Source organism: Astatotilapia calliptera, chromosome 7, assembly GCF_964374335.1.
Source record: "Astatotilapia calliptera chromosome 7, fAstCal68.1, whole genome shotgun sequence".
NCBI lineage: Eukaryota > Metazoa > Chordata > Actinopteri > Cichliformes > Cichlidae > Astatotilapia > Astatotilapia calliptera.
In genome coordinates this window covers 46940559-46958310 of record NC_137428.1, presented here as the reverse complement: position 1 = coordinate 46958310, position 17752 = coordinate 46940559, and the positions used below count along the sequence as shown (strand labels likewise).

The window sequence follows — 17752 nt, the reverse complement described above, 5'->3', positions numbered from 1 at the left end:
CATAGGCAGGGCAGAGTTGTTAAAGAAAACAAAAGAGAGGTTATCGTGACTGCTTGTAGTGAGTGAGGTTGCTCAATTTGCTGGAAAGAAAAAAAAATAATAGGAAAATTTTTCAGTTCACACTAAACTCTGTGTTTGCACTGAATAAACTTCAAAGAGCTTTTCAGAAACTTGTAACATTTTAAAGGATTTACAATTGATTAAATCATTCACAAATGACATCTGTTGTATTAAATAAGGAAAAATGTCTTTATGGCTTCTGGTGGTTGGCGTGCAAACTATAAATATAACAGTAAGATGTTATCACCTTCTCTGGCTGTTATGGCTGATGTGTTATCACCTTTTCATGCATCTACCAGTAACATTAGTATTCATTTGAGATATTGTTGCCTGGCACTTGACATGTTTATAGCCAATATTTACACTCTTGTTGCCAACGCCACTAATTCCAGAGAAAAACCTAACCAAGGTAAGTCTCTGTGTGCTTTTGCTTCTTTTTTGCATTAAAAGGTGTAAGCCATAGAAATAAAGACACTAAAAAGCTTTGTGGAGCAGAGGGAACTGTGAAGTCAGATGGTAACCCTCTCTGTTGTCAAGCTAGTAACATTTGATCCATTCGTACTGTCTGTGACCTGGGGATGTCCTTTAACTCCCACATTAAGCAAATCTCTGCCTATTTTTATCCGCGTCACATTGTCAACACTGCAGACAGTCTGTGTCAGAGTGACACTGAACAGTAAATGCCTTCTTTTCTATTAGACTGGACTGCAGTAATTCCATATAGTACTGTGCAATTTCTTGACCCGCCCCAGATTTCTTCCTATCCGATTGTTCAGTCTGACGTCACTAGCCGTGTCTGGACCTAAACTCCGCTGCAGGTCCATATATCAAACGATCACTATGGCATTACTGAGAGTTGAAAAACTATCTAAAGTCTTTCATCTTTAATAAAATGATCAGCGTTCTGCTCTACCAGGTGTAACAATTGAGTTTAACATCCAGGCATCCATGAAAACGGAATTTATGACATTTAACGGAGTTAGAAGTTAGCAGGGAGTTAGCTCGCTAGCTTCTATCTAAATACAATATAGCATGTCCTGACTGCGGGGTTTTGGAAACAAATTAAAACGTACAGCTCTGTTATCACTTCCAGCATAAATGAAGACAGAAAACTAAACAGCAGTGACGTTTGTAGGGTTACTGAAGTTGGGCTAGCTGGTATATAATGATGTGCTACGTGACCGCTAGCGACACAGCTATGTTAGCATAATATAAACAAGCTAACTTTTTTTCCACTCAATAAAAGTTAACGTGAGTGTTCTCGGTGGTCAGGAACAAATGTAATCGCACGGCAGGATGCTGTAAAAGGACCAAACTTCAGGCAGGAGAACAACTGAGATAATACATCCATAATACGAGGTTAGTCATTCATATACTGCTGCATGGGCTGGGCTGTAGTTACATCCTAAGGTTTTAAAAACTGAGCTTAAATAAATGATTAGCGGTAATAAAAGCCGAGGGAGGTCAACAGTGATCACTGACTGTTTTAGGAGCTTTTTGAGATTAAATAGAAGAAAATACAAAACATTAAACATGTTAACAACACAAAAGCCATATTAAACGCAGACTACTTTAGGCCCGGAAGTAGGATTTGTCGCGTCATCACTGAACAATCGGATTGTGCCTCCACACAGGCTTGCTCCTCCCCCTTTTTGTGAGTGTGGACGCTTCCTCTCTTTGCTCTTTAAATGCTTTGCTTCTTTTATTGATTTTATTGATTTTTATGCTGATTTTTTCCCCTTTTTTCCATACGAGCTTACCTGCGATAGCTTATAAATCATTAGGACTAAAGTGTTCTTAACAGAAACAGCAACATTTTTATAGTTACCGTATCTTCAGCGCTCTGTGTGTCTGTGGCCTAGACACAGCTGAAGCCTGATTACAGCGTCTGGGCACCGAACAGCCTCAATAGCCTGGAAAGGTGCTAACCGCTAGGCTAACTAGCAACAAGATGCGTTCCCTCTCCACAGATGACTACCACAGCCTCCTGCAGAAGATTGCAGTACTGGAGACAAAAATTCATCGCTTAGAAGTAAACGTGGAGGTAAATGGACTGTGTGGAAATGAAACAACCTTGCCTTTGATTCAAAACAATGGCGATGAGCAAGCTAGTACACAGCTAGGAGCACAGATAACATGACCAAGAAAGTAGACTGTGCATTATAATAAATCGTCAAGCGATAATCTCTCCTTGGACTGTCTTGGTGAAAAACCAAGACATAAATCATGTCTCCTGGAAGGGGGAGGACGTATCACAGGCAGGGCACAGCGAGCAGAAATCTCTGAAACCGACTGGCCTTCACTTCCTACGAGACAGAGAAGCTCTTCTACCCCTGTATACGGGAGGAAACAGGACTGGACAACCGTGAATAGGAAGGTTAACAAGAAACCTCCAAAACAACTGAATGTGAAGTAAGGTCTGAAAATCTGTTGAAAAGTAAAAAGCCACAGGGAAAGCTAAAGGCTTGGCCTGAAACTCTGATTGAGGCTGACTCTGCCGTAAAGGATGTACAAAGCATGTGCGGTAAGAACACTAAAGTCCTCTGCTTTCCTAAGAATATGGTCAACAACCTGAAGGAGGGAATTCTTCAAATTGCAGATGAATATCCAACTGTGACAAACATTGCTCTGCATACAGGGTCAAACGATGCGTCCAAACAACAGACGGAGGAACAAACAGTACTCCAAGAACAGACAAAGCCCACCAGAAACCTTGAGGAGGAGCCTCATCTGCCCCCACCTGGGATGAGCTTCAGAAAGGAGAGACATCAGAGGCAAGAAGAGGGGTCCTTATTTGCTTCCAACTCTCTCAACAACACCAACGACCAGGACCAGGGACCACGACCTTCGCCAGTCCCCCAAACCCCTGACAGGCCATCACCCCCCCCCCTCCCTTTCTCCCTCCTCGCCACACCTGAAATTCACTGAGGAGATGATGGAGCGGGTCAATGCTGGGCTCAGATCTACCCCCGGCCCAATCCCTTTTTGTCCCCCATAAACCCCCCACCAGAGCAGCCAAAGGTTCGCCATTGAGCCCCGCCCTCAACAGAGCAATCGAAGTTACATTGCCCAGCCTCGCCCCCCTTAGTTCCTCCTTACCACCTTCATGCTCTGTCTCCACAGTCTGATGTGTGATGTGTGGAGGGTCCGGGCTATGAGGATTATGGCAGTGGTGACTTTTCCCAGGAGAAGCTGGGACCCTGTCTACTAGGGTAGACAGGGTTTTAAAAGTTCTGTACTTTTAGGTGACAGAAGGAGACATGTGGCCTGGTCAAAACACAGAGAGCTGCACTCTAAAAGATCTTTAAATATAGTAAATATACCTTGTGTGCCACAGACTGCTCCCAAACACGGGGCAAATAATACCTCTAAAACACTTAAGTTGACTTTATTAAACGTTAGATCTTTAGCTGGGAAAACATTTTTAATTAATGATTTAATCACTGAGCACAGCCTTGATTTTATGTTTTTAACTGAAACTTGGTTGGACCAAAGTAACAGTGGAGCTGTTCTCATTGAGACGACCCCTCCTAACTACAGTTTTATCAGTGAGGCCAGGGTGAGCAGGAGAGGTTGCTGTCTTATTTAATGAATTATTTCAATGTAAGCAGCTATCTCCTGGAAATTTTCAGTCTTTTGAATATGTGGCTTTACAGCTGAAGGCCCCATCCAAAGTTGTGTTTCTTAATGTTTACAGGCCTCCCAAATACTGCACAGACTTTTTTTAATGACCTCAGTGAACTGCTGTCTGTGATCTGTGTTGATTTCGACTGTGTAATTATTGTTGGGGATTTTAACATCCATGTGGACAACCCTCAGGGCAAAGGGACTAAAGACCTGAGTAACACTCTGGGCAACTTTGGGCTGACTCAGCATGTAACAGAGGCCACACATAATAGAGGACACACTCTTGACCTACTGATCTCCAAGGGCCTGAGCATTTCGAAGGTTACTGTGTCTGATGTGGGCCTGTCTGATCATCACTGTGTTTTCTTTGAAAGTAAAATTTCAGCCCACACAAATATATCAACTTCAGTGATCACAAAACGGTGTATAACTGAAGACAGTAGTGAGATATTTAACCAGGTCTTCCCCTTAACACCTGGCCTGTCCAGAGGGTCAGTCAATGAGCTCGTCAATAGCATCAATGCTAAAATGTTACATGTAATGGACACTATTGCTCCCATTAAGGTGAAGGTTATCTCTGGAAGGAAAAAGTCTCCCTGGAGAAACTCCACACTAGTGAAAAATGAAAAAAGAGAGTGTAGGAAAGCTGAGCGCAGATGGAGAAAAACAAACCTCCAGGTTCATTATGACATCTATAAAGAGAAACTTCACAATTATAATTTACAACTGAGGAGTGCAAGGAGGTCCAACTTCTCTGACATCATCACTAAAAACAGTCATAATGCTCGGGTCTTATTTGCTACAGTTGACAGGCTAACAAACCCTCCTGTGCCAGTGGCAGCTGAACTTCATTCGACCATGGCCTGCAATGACTTCACCAAATTCTTCACAGACAAATTTCAAAAGATTAGACAAGCAATTGGTACATCAACAGCAGATCCAGGATATGTACTGTGTCCACCAAAAAACTGTTTAAACACCATGAAACAGTTTCAACCTATTAACAGCAAAGACCTGGAGGACATCTGAGGTCAACTGAACTCCTCCTCTTGCTGTTTAGATGTCCTGCCAACAAGTTTTTTCAAAAAGGTCTCAAAGACTTTGGAGTCAGACCTGTTACAGATCGTCAACTGTTCTTTAATGTCAGGTGTGTTTCCAGAACCACTAAAAACTGCTGTAATTAAACCTATACTGAAAAAGGACAATCTTGACAAGACACAAATGAACAACTACAGGCCGATCTCAAATCTCCCGTTTTTAAGTAAGATCATTGAAAAAGCAGTTTCTCAACAGCTCAATTACTTCTTAAAACAGAATAACTTCTATGATGCCTTCCAGTCAGGTTTTAGACAGAACCACAGCACTGAAACCGCTCTGGCCAAAGTGTTTAATGACATATGTCTGAATACAGACAGTGGAAAAATGTCAGTCTTAGTTTTGCTGGATCTCAGTGCAGCATTTGATACAGTTGACCACAACATATTACTCAAACGACTGGAGAACTGGGCATGTCTTTCAGGAACTGTACTAAACTGGTTCAAAACATACTTAGAAAACAGGAAATACTTTGTATCAATAGGTAACTTACCCTTTTGAGCAGACAAGTATCACATGTGGAGTTCCCCAAGGTTCCATCTTGGGACACCTTCTGTTTAACATTTACATGCTCCCACCAATGGCGTGTCCAGCGGGGTGGCCTGGGGGGGCACAGGCCAACCCCCCCAACCAGACTGGCCACCCCAGGTGCCACCCCAAAGGCAAAACAATAAAATTCAATCAGATATCAAATGTACGATTATGTTTTCACGGTGAAGCTCAGATATCCGAGTGTAAGTGAATGCAGCATCGCTTCTGCGCTATGTGCATCACGTTAGCAAAGGTAGGAGAGCCAAGCACGAAAGACGGCACTGCAGGAAACAATTTTTCGGTGAAAGAAAATGAGGACAGAATAAATGTCCCGGTAAGTAATATTAAGTTTGTTGAGTTTAGTAAACTTCGGTGAAATTAGAATACCAAGGAAAAAATAACACTTAAAGAATTATCGCAGCCGTGGAATATTTCAGACAGTTTGCTGCTGAGGGGAGCTAACATAAGAGTTATGAGTTATAAGATATAATCCAAGTCGTAACATTGCTGTATGGAGCTGCAGATTTGGTTGCAGGTTAACATAGCTGGACTGGCCATCGGGCATACCGGGCATATGCCCGGTGACTTATTTTTTATTTTTTTTTGTAATGGCATGAACAATGAGAGGTGGTGGATTGGCCAGATGCAGGTCGATGTGTAAAAATAACTCAGTTGTTTGGTGGTGGCTGTGGCGGAGCTTCCACAGAGGCCAGCAGGTGGATGAGGGAAGGGGAGGCAGGAGGAGAGCCCCGAGGCAGCCGCCAGTCCGAGTGTCAGGTGAACTGAGCTTCAGGTAAGAAGTTATGACCTGCAGTCTATCTGGGTCAGATATAAACCAAGTTCAGGTGGAGTTTATTTTCGTTGTGCTGACTTTTTACCCTCAGTTGCAATAACTCGTACTGCGTTCTAGCCAGCTTGACGGAGTTTTTATACAGCTGGGTGGGTGCTATGATGTTACTGATAGTGAACTTTATTTTATTCATAAGGTTAGTAGAGTTGCCAACGGCTCCTTAAAAAAATGGAATGGTCCCTCATTCAGAGAAAATATTACGCGTTTCGTGTTGAGCTGAGAAGAGACGCAGTTTGTCCCGAACTTTAGCTAGAATGCAAAAAGACACAAAGCTGGAGTTATTCTGTCGTTACGCTGCACAGCTGCCTCTTCTTCTTTCATTCTCCCCCCTCCCTCTCCTGTTGCTACTTCAATCATGAAACTGATCAATGATCAGCTGATCGGCTTTTCTCTCTTGTTTGTTTATTGCCCACTTTGCGCCAGAAAGCGGAAACCAGCGGATGTCGCGCTAAACAACAACAGCACGTTTAAGCTTGATCAGCTGTTGTCAGAATTTATTTAATATTAATTTCTAGTATCAGCTGATGTTTGCTGGAGCCACAGCTGTAAAACTGCAGGTCATGGTGTCGGTTTGGATATGTGGTGAGAGGGAAACATGAAGATGAAACCAGGAGATGTCCTTACTGAATCATCAGAGCTGAACAGGTGATGGAGAAACAGGTTTACCTTTTAGTTAACATGAATGAGTTGAAGGGAAGTTATGAACTGTTTCTGAGAGACAAATAACACCAGGATCCTTTTTTAGGTAGCTGACAGCTGGTAACTGTGCAGGGGTGGATCTAGCAAAGTGTTGCCAGGGGTCCATGTAGGGCATTAACAGGGAAAGGTGGGGCACAAAGAAATACTTTTCTTTCTTATCCTCATTTAAAATATCTAGCTTTTATTAAATAATTATCTGAATCTTACAACCAAAGTTTTTATCTGACGTAAAATGTATAGAAGTTTACCATAAGGCAGCATAGAAAGTATTTACTTGCTTTCAGGTTTTATTCAAATGTTAGTCTTTTCAGTTGTTTCTCCACTTTTTTCCTGTTTCAAAATCACCAGTTTGTGAGAAGATTATCTTCTTTTTTTAACAGGCAGATAAAGTTTTGCATTGGCATTGGCTAATTTGTCAATTGTTTGTTACAAATGTTCGTATTTTAATATTAAAAACTGTTTTTGCCCAAAACATATGTGCACTACATGGCAGTAAAAATACTATGCAAATATTGCTGTCCTTGAATGCTGAGTAAACACTGACAAAGCACTGATTGTATCTCTTGTACTTTATCAACGCAGTATCTAAAAACTTTGCACCGTAGTGGTTAAAATCTCATTCTAATAAGAGTTAAAAGCGCATTCGGTTATTAGGTTTATAAGGTTATTGAATTATGGTTAATGGTTGGTAGAATTTGTTTTAAACATTATCTGCCAATTACATCTGCCACCCTTCTCCAAATCTGTGCCCCTACCTGGCCCCCCCAACAAAAATTTTCTAGACACGCCACTGGCTCCCACTGGCACAGATTATAAAGAATAACGAAATAAACTATCACAGCTATGCAGATGACACACAAATATATATCACAATGTCACCAGGAGACCGAGGCCCTGTACAGGCTCTTGGTAAATGCATTGAGGAAATTAATGACTGGTTGTGCCACAATTTTCTCCAGCTAAACAAAAACAAAACTGAAGTAATAGTCTTTGGCGCCAAAGAAAAACGATTACAGGTCACCAGAGAACTTCAATCTATACACCTAAAAACCACCAAAACCAGGCGAGAAATTTGGGTGTAGTGATGGATGCAGACCTAAACTTAGAAAAACACATTAAGACAATAACAAAATCATCTTACTATCACCTTAAGAATATATCAAGGATAAAAGATCTGATTGCTCAACAGGACCTGGAAAAACTAGTCCATGCATTCATCTTTAGCAGGCTTGATTACTGTAACAGCATCTTTACAGGTCTACTTAAAAAAATCAGTCAGACAACTACAGCTCATTCAGAACTCTGCTGCTCGAGTCCTTGCTAAGACCAAAAAAGTGGACCACATTAGTCCAGCTCTGAGGTCTATACACTGGCTGCCTGTCCGTCAGAGGATAGACTTTAAAGTTGATGCTGGTCTATAAAGCTGTGAATGGTTTAGGACCAAAATACATCAGTGACCTCCTGACCCAGTATGAACCTTCCAGATCCCTCAGGTCATCTGGATCCTATTTTTTATCAGTTCCCAGAGTCAGAACCTACGGAAGCGTAGAGCTGCCACCCAGGCAAAAGAAAAATACAAGTGTATCACGTTATAATGTGGAAGGTTTATTGTTCTAACAAGATACTTTTCCTGTTTGTACAATATACTTTTCACGTTTGAACAACATAATATCACGTTATTACAATATACATAATTATCACGTTCGTACAATATAGGATCACGTTCGTACAATATAAATATTATATTGTACTAACGTGATAATTATGTATATTGTAATAACGTGATATTATGTTGTTCAAACGTGAAAAGTATATTGTACAAACAGGAAAAGTATCTTGTTAGAACAATAAACCTTTTACGTTATAACGTGATACACTTGTATTTTTCTTTTGCCTGGTGGCAGCTCTACGCTTCCGTAAGAACCAGACACGGAGGAGCTGCATTCAGCTTTTATGCTCCATATATCTGGAACAAACTCCCAGAAAGCCTCAGATCAGCTGAAACACTCAGTTTATTTAAATCCAGGTTGAAGACTCACCTGTTCTCAGCTGCATTTGAATAAAGCACCAAATCCACACTTTTAAGCTTAAATTTCAAAACTTATATTTTAACTACTGATTTTATCTACTGTTTTTTTAAATCAATTTCAAATCATGCTTTTTATTGTTTTTGTTTTTTAATGTCTCTGTAAAGCACTTTGAATCACCTTGTTGTTGAATTGTGCTATATAAATAAACTTGCCTTGCTCAAGGTTCAAGGTAAAACCCACAGTGAAATGTAGCCTGACACGCTCCTCGACATGTGCAAAAATGGGGGGGGGGGGGGGTAGAGGAAGAACATTGTATATATATATAGTATATGCATTGGGTGAATGTGCAGTAGTAGCAGCAAGCAGGTGAATTCTGCATCTGACTATTTTACAGAATAGACAATATAAACATATTTAAAATTAAAGGAATTTGGAATGTACATTGTGCCTTGGTTTAGAGTATCTTGTTATTTGTGGTCTTGAGCAATAGCTCTCCAGGATTTCAAAGTTTTTCTTGACTGCTTTTTCATTTTCAGTCCAGTCCTTGCACCTGCTAATTTTCAGAGGACTGTTTTTTGCTTGTTAAGCCATTTAACACTGACCTATGAATTATTCAGTCATAAAAAAATAAACCAATTCAAGGGATGAACTAATGTTGTGTCTACACGTGAAAGACAGCCCAGCAAAGGACCAATTTATAGATTGTGTCTTTAGAACTTTGTTACTACAAATCACAAAGATACAAAGCATCAAACATCTTCTGCAGGACCATCAACACCACAAGTACAGTATGCCAGAGCCAGATAGTGACACTATCATTAACATCTACAACAGCAGTGATCTGCAAAGCTGTCCTCAGGCTGTGTATGTCCATAGGATGTTTGAGCCACCACGCTATGATACACTGTGGGCTCATCCTCCACTCACTCCTTTTCACTAAGTTCTGTCTAGTCTCCTGTAGCCTGCGTTTTGTCCTTTTTCTCCTCATTTGTGGTTTCTCTGTGCTCTCCCTACTGTTCTCATTCCCATCACACCCAAACTGTCATGGCAGAAGGATGCCCGTCCTTGAGCCGGGTTCTGCCGTCGGTTTCTTCCTGTTAAAAGGGAGTTTGTTTTTTCCTTTGCACTGTCACAGAGAGTTTGCTCATAGGAAAGCTGATCACTGCGGTCCTTTCTATAATGTTGTGGGATCTTTACTTTATAATATGAAACACCTGTTCTATAGTTATATAGTTCTACAGTTGCTATACAAGAAACTGAATTTAAAAAAAATTGAATTAGTGCAGCTTTAAAGGGGCGTTTCACTCCGAATTCAAAAATACATGTTTTTCCTGTGGCCCATGTTACTTTTGATCCAGCTTCATTGTTTTGTTGAAAAACTCTACAGCCATGTATCACTCCCAGATATCCTGACCCAGTTACTTGGAAAAATCCAGAAACTCAGTGAACAGATTTAACCTCCTAGGACCTGGCGTCCACATATGTGGACATCACATTTTGGGTTATTTAGACCAAAATACTGAATTTTGCTCTACAAGGGCCTGACATCCACTTACGAGGACATTATACTGCCACTGTTCTATCAAAATTTTATATTAATATCCTCATATGTCGCTCTCACTTTTCTTAGAAACAAAAATTAGGCAAAAAAAAAAAATCTGGCAATTCTTTGTTTTTACGTTCATCAGGTCCTAATCAGCCCAAATATCAAAGAGAAATTAAAAATGCATGCCATGGAAGAGTTCGGGTCTTAGGAGGTTAAACCAGTGTTAAGGGTCGACTTGGGTCAGAGTGATGTAAATGGCATTACCGGATTGGAATGCGAGGCTCTAGCAGCATTTGATCCTATGTTATTGTCTGTGACCTGGGCTGTCTTTTAACACCCACAGACTGGAATGGAAGGCTCTGTGTAGGAAAAAAGTCTAATAGGAATGACAGTGTCTATGTGCATGTCTGCAACTGAGTGCATAGGAGCCATTTCTAACTAGAACCAGTTCACTGCTACCATCCCATGACACTTTCATCCACACAGAGAGCCAGCTGCTCCTATTGTTCCACAGAAAAAGGAGACATCTCTACAGCCGACATCACCAAAACTGGATAACTTCCACGAAACAATATAGATGCATAAATAGCACTAAAGGCCAGACCAAAAACATTTATTTCCAATTGTTTCAAAGTGGTCCCTGTATCAGGACGAGGTTATTTAATAAAAACACTACCACTATGACTTCATGAGAGCTGGAACTGAGAATTTTTAAAGCTGGTTGAGTAGCATCAGTACTACACTAATTCCCTGTTACAAGGCTGCTGCGCGCTCTGGTTTAGATTCATCATCATCTGACTCCGTGGTTCAGGCTAGCTCAGAGACTTTTTGTGTTCCAATAGTTTCTCCAACAAACAGGGTTCAATGCTCATTTTGGCCACACAGTTTTTGAGCCGTTTTTACATCAAACTAGGCCTTAAGGGCTTAATCAAAAAATAATAATTGCTGGTTTTTGCAGCCCTGGAGTATCAATCACAAAGCTGGAAGGATATCCATCTTTAATTAGATTCTGATGAGCTGCTCAACATGACAGATGTGGCCAATGGCAACGGCACAAATAGGCTATAGAAGGCTGATTTTGAAGGTTTATCATTGGATTATGCAAAACGGCTGCTATTAATGGATAATTTCTGTCATTAATCTACCTGCTTGCGCAGGGGTCTGTCAGTCATCTGTTTAGCTTGCGTGCAGAAGGAACACATGCCCGGTGATGTTTCAGAAGTCATTAAACATCAGTGACATCTCTCGAAAGAAAACAAACGCTCCCAGGCCTGTTTGGGGTGATATATGCTCAGTGTCTTCTAATGAAAAAGAATCACCCCGACTACACAGCATGTCCTATTTGGAACCTCATCTAAAAAAACAAAAACTAAGCATCCCAGGACACGTTCTCTAATTTTGATGTTTCGTAACGTGAAAATGCAGCATTCAGTGTGAGAAACCACAAGCTCCCCAGTTACAGGGACAATTTTGGCAAAGGCCTGCTGCTGGGCCCAATAACTGAATAAACAACTTATTATTCATTGTGTTATTCATTGCTTGAGTTCCATTTTAGAGGTGGGGGAGAAAAAAAACAAAAGATCTGCCATCTGCAAGAGAAATAAGCCATTTTATGTTTCTGTCATGAAAAAGCTCCAAACGGCGGCACCTGAGAGATGCAGCGATGAAAATAAGTGGAAAGACAACGACGGCTGTAAGTCAATATTATGAATGTCTTCCCTAAACCACCTACACACCAACTCACACATGAACCGTCGTTTTAGATAGAAGCCTGCGAACATCAGATATTGAGACAATGAAAGAATGTCCAACAAGGCCAAATAAGAGCCACATGCCTGCGCTGCAAGAGAAAATACTAAGAAATTAGATTTTTGTTTGCTTTCTCTCAGTGAGTCTAAACAACAAACAGACCCCTTATAGGTCACGTACATTTATATGGAAATGAAGGTGCGTCTGTGAATAAATAAGCACCATTTGTTAGTGTGTTTGCTTTAGTTTAAAATGTTTCTCTGCCAAGTTGTTATTTTTTTCTCCCCCTCAGCAAATTATCAGTGCGTCTGCCCTGTGAGCTCATTTCTAGGACTGAAGTCATTTTAGATTAGAGCCGGCGAAATAATAACAGGTAGAGGGGAATACCAATGAGTTCCAATGTTAAAAATTGTTATGCGTCCTAGGAGGGTTTATCTTAAGTGCTGCGCATTAACAACAGTCTCTCCAAAAACGGAAATGAGGGGGAGATTTGTCCGCTCAGTAATATTTTTGTTTTACAAACAAAACAGGGGAAAAAAAAGGAGCAAGAACAGCGGTAATTTCCTTTTTCCCGACGTGTTTTCTTAAACCGACGGAAAGAAAGGGAAATTGCTGCAATCCGTAAAGGTATTAGGTTTTTGGAGGAAAAATAAATTTTTTGAGAAAAGTAAATAAATGCATTTTACGTAGTCCTGAATCGTTCTGAGAAGTCAGAGAATTGCAGCAAACTTTATTAAATTAGAGTGACTGTTCTTAAACTGCATATTCAAGCTGCCAGAAATCAAAGCCATTTTTATAGCCCAGCTGACAGGGTTTCAGTTTTTCCTCCTTTTGTATCTCCTTTCCAAATGGGATGTATGTATCTGTCTATGTATATATTGTCTATACTGTCTATATTGTCGCTTTCTTTTTAACCCCAGTCATTAGAAAAAGCAGTGCAAGATTTATTTAAATTGATATGGAAAAGTGAAAAAGAACACAGCTTGCCTTTGCAGCTCCTAAGTGTTGCAATTTCAAGCTTGCTTGATCTTCTTCAGGGAGCTTCAAGAAGTAGTTTCTTTACACTACTGGTATCTCAGTTTCCGTTAATATTTAAAGGGATAGAGTTTCAGGTAAACAAGGTCAAACACTGAGGCAGTTTAGGTCAGCATATGCCACCTTTTACACCCCATAATGGATACTGCAGATATGTCAAGACACGGCAGGATACACTAGTTTGATTAGGTAGGTTCCTCTGATAGTGAGGGTTCTGTGAGACAATGTTAATGAGCTACACTATATGGACAAAAGTACTGGGCCATCTACAGGAGTTGCTCAGCCCTATAAATTCATGCCACTGAGCTCTGGTGGAGAGTTTTTGAGCTGATGTTTATGCCAGGAGAAGATCTGGAACTATGCAGCTACTGAGTCAGCAGATTGTTGGTGACTTTACACACTGTGCACCACTGTAACTTTATATGGTCTTCCACTTTATAAATGGTAAATGGCCTGTATTTATATAGCGCTTTACTAGTCCCTAAGGACCCCAAAGCGCTTTACATATCCAGTCATCCACACACACATTCACACACTGGTGATGGCAAGCTACATTGTAGCCACAGCCACCCTGGGGCGCACTGACAGAGGCGAGGCTGCCGGACACTGGCGCCACCGGGCCCTCTGACCACCACCAGTAGGGAACGGGTGAAGTGTCTTGCCCAAGGACACAACGACCGAGACTATCCAAGCCGGGGCTCGAACCGGCAACCTTCCGATTACAAGGCGAACTCCCAACTCTTGAGCCACGATCATAGCTGAAGTGGCTGTGGTTCCACAGTGCTTCCACCGCATAATATCACTTACAGTCGATCGTGGAATATTTAGAAGAGAAGGAATTTCACAAACTGTCTTGTTCCAGCAGTGGCATCCTATTACAGTACCAAGCTAGTGTAGTGGTCCCTGTTGCCAGACCTGAACACGATGTTCCTCTCCTTTAGCAGCTGCTTGACCTCCCGGGTCATCTGGGGCTTTTGGTTGGGATAAGCCCGGATACATTTGACTGCTGTAACAGTGTCTATGCAGTGTTTTATATAGCAGAGAACACTGTCTGTGAACAATTCCAAGTCCTGATGTTCAAAGATATCCCAGTTAGTCCTGTCAAAACAGTCCTGCAGCCGCTGAGAGGCACCCTCTGGCCATATGGTAATATTCTTTGTGATGGTAGGAGCAGTTTTCTTGAGGGGGGCATATACAGGGATTAGAAACAGTGACAAGTGGTCAGACTGACCCAGATGTGGCAAAGGTCTGGCCCTGTAGCCCATTTTGATGTTGGAATAAACTTTGTCCAGAATCTTGTCACCCCTAGTGGCACACTTGACATGCTGGTGGAATTTGGGGATTGCTGTTTTTAAGTCTGCGTGATTGAAGTCCCCTGCTACGATATGTACAGCGTCAGGGTAAATGCTCTGTTTACTATTGATGTTTGTGTGCAGGAGTGTGATTGCCGAGTTAGCATTAGCATCTGGTGGTATGTGAACTCCCTAGGTAGGTAGATGGGCCTGCATTTGACAGTCAGATATTCAATGTCCGGTGAACAGTGACGTTCTGTTATCGGTCTGGTACACCAGCTGTTGTTCACATACATACAGAGCCCCCCTCCTTTGTGCTTACTGTCCACTGTTCGGTAATGTCGCTGTGTGGTGTAGCCTGCTAGCTCAATAGCTTCTATTTCTTTTCCATATTGATCCTCTTGGCAGATGCACAAGTTATCACAACACATTATTTAAATATGGAAAGTATGTACAGTCGGTGGGCCCTCTTTGAGCTTCTGCAACAACAGCTCTGTAGTTTCCAAACATATGAAACCTTTTGGCAGCAATGTTCCCTCTAATTTTTCATGTGTCTGAGCGAACACACAAACTCCCTGAGCGATCTCTTGGACCACTGTGAGCAACAGCAGACGTGTGCACTGTGGTCACGCCAGCATCAAATCCATCCAAGTTACATGGTTTATTAAAATAATCAAATTACAGCATTTACATTTATGTTAGACTACTTTTAATTAACTGCTTGAGCCCATTTACAATGAAAATTAAAAAAAATCTTGTTCATGACCTGTGCAGTACGTTAACACTATTGGAAGTAAAAATAACTTGAACTCCAATTTTGAAAACACAACTTTCTTTTTTTTTTTTATAAGGCTCTGACTTGTATTATGAGTCTGTGGTCTGGGAGAGAGTCCTGTAACTCTCTGTCTGCAAAATACAGTAAATAATTACCAATGTTGGGTAATTAATTATATAGTTACTTCTTCAAAAAAACAGTAACTGAGTTTTGCAAACAACAAAGTTTTTTGCAGCTGTTTACCTAAAAATGCAACCAAGGCGGGGTTTTTTTTTAAATAAACATTTCAAACTATTTACAGAACAATCAGCTGTTCTGCATCAAATTTGATGCCACACAAATTATTTGTGCCACTCCAAAAAATAATTAATGCCCACTATGAGATAAAGGAGAACAACAGCCTGACAGCAGGAGATGTATCACTCCTGTAACACCTGTAACATTCAGCAGTCGCATCATTGTTCTGACGCACGCAAGAAACTATTGACTACACTACACACTAACTACACAAGACAACACACTAACTTTAGACTCCAAACACGCTAAACGTCGCAAATCTCTCACATCTCAAAACACCGCCATCACTCCTAAAACTTCCCCCTTTCCTAAACAGCTAAATGCCATGTTGCCATATCACTTTTTGATTGGTCGACATGGTACATTTCTCAACCAATAGGAAAGAGTGGAGGTTTTGTTTTTGCTCACAGGCGGAGAATGCATTCGAGCGTTTTCCTTATAAAACGCCGTTTTTACTGTTTCTTCCTGCAGTAAATATAAACAACGATAGTATTCAGGAAGAAAACAAACATTGCATTTTTTTTATCATAACTCTGGTTTTACGTGGCCTGTCAACACAATTTAAAAACTGGTATAAAGTTCACACAATTGTTCCGTCTGTCGTGCTCATATCTCCAATGGTTGTCCACGTTGTCATTACCGTGGCTTCACTCCACATCAGCCACGCTGCTTTGCTAGCTAAAACACCGGTGTCGGCACATAAAGACGCTGTCATAGCCTGTCAACGACGTTGATTAGCTGCGTATATTCGAATGTAAATCGCATCATTGGCTGGACTATGGGATAAGGTGGCATCGTTCTAATCCCTTTTTTTGTGTGTGCGCAACGCAGATTTTCTGTGTGCAGAGACCGTGCCAGCAGTGCGCAATTGCGCACCCACGCAGCTTCAAAGGAACATTGTCAGTATTTTAGCTTCAGACCAAAATATGGAGCAAATATGAATCTGACATACATATTAGAGCTTTTTTATTCAATGTATTCTCTGTTTCAAACTCCAATGTGCCTAGTTCTTCATTCCAACTCTAGCTAAAATGAAGATTTAGAGCTTCTTTAAAAAAAAAAAAAGAAAAAGAAAAAGTCTGATTTGGGGAATAATTTGGAAAATTGAAGGCCTGAAGCCTGTATGAAAGTTATAGGAGCCAAGCTTGTGAAGCTTTAATAAGTGAGTGTGTTGTGAAAAGTGCTGTGAAAGTGTGATCAGAGAAAATAAATGAGAAATGCTTTGAATTCAACAACTCCCATCTAGGTACCCTTCAGCAAGGCACTTAATCCCCATTAGTGTCAGTAGCAGCACTAGGAGACTGTGATTGTACTGGGAGGCTCCCAAGTGGGAACGCGTGTAACTGTGTGAAATGCTGAAACAGAAACCGCTTGCTCAGCAAAACTCTCGCCTGTATACATTTAGACAGGAAAAGATGGATGAGATACTTGTTGCAGCAGAGAAATTGCTGAGAGACTCCACAGGGATGTATTCTTATACATGACAGCTGGCTCATTATTGACTCGATGAACACGGATGATTTAAAATAATTAATGACACTAGCAGAGACTGTACCACATCTGCTGTGTAAAGACATTCATCACAGATAGCTCTCAGCCACATTACCCCTCCCTACAGCTCCATGCAAACTGGGCTTTTGGACGACGACAAGGAATGGGGAACAAGACACGGTGGTAAGTTAGAAAATTAAAATGTATGTACTAAAACATAACTCAATTAAGAGTGGGTGTTTTTCCGCAGGTCAGTAGTGAACTACATGCACAAACAATCGCAGGAAGAAAAAGAACCGCACTGGGCAAAGTCAGGAAGCCAGGAAGAGCCTGAGGGACGGTTTGGAGGAAGAAAGTGGCTTTTACAGCTAACCGTGCCCAGGTGTAGCTCATGAAGCTAATTACCCATCAATTAGCTTCTGCAACACAAAAGCAAGGCACAACTAAAACAGAGCAGAGACAGCTAGCGCCTGGATGATCGGCACACTTCAGCCTGAAAAAGCAGAAATGAAAGAAAGGTACCGTATAACACAGTGAAGGGGCACCATTATCTTTAACAGGTTTCAGAACAAAAGTTAAAGTCAAAACACATGTCCTCTGTTTTATTGCCAAGCTTCTTTTTTTTTCTTTCCTGCTCTCTATTTTCATTGTGTGTTTTAAAGTAGGAGCTTCACT

General features: G+C 41.1%; 1 protein-coding gene and 1 long non-coding RNA gene across 3 annotated transcripts in view; both read right to left on the bottom strand.

Moving 5' to 3' along the window:
* LOC145429753 (uncharacterized) overlaps positions 1 to 17752 on the bottom strand; it is a 170887-nt gene that overhangs the window by 81595 nt on the left and 71540 nt on the right. The gene's annotated exons all lie outside the window — the stretch shown is intronic.
* The window catches only part of LOC113026357 (alpha-1,3-mannosyl-glycoprotein 4-beta-N-acetylglucosaminyltransferase C-like), a 78353-nt gene that overhangs the window by 2404 nt on the left and 58197 nt on the right, over positions 1 to 17752 (bottom strand). The gene's annotated exons all lie outside the window — the stretch shown is intronic.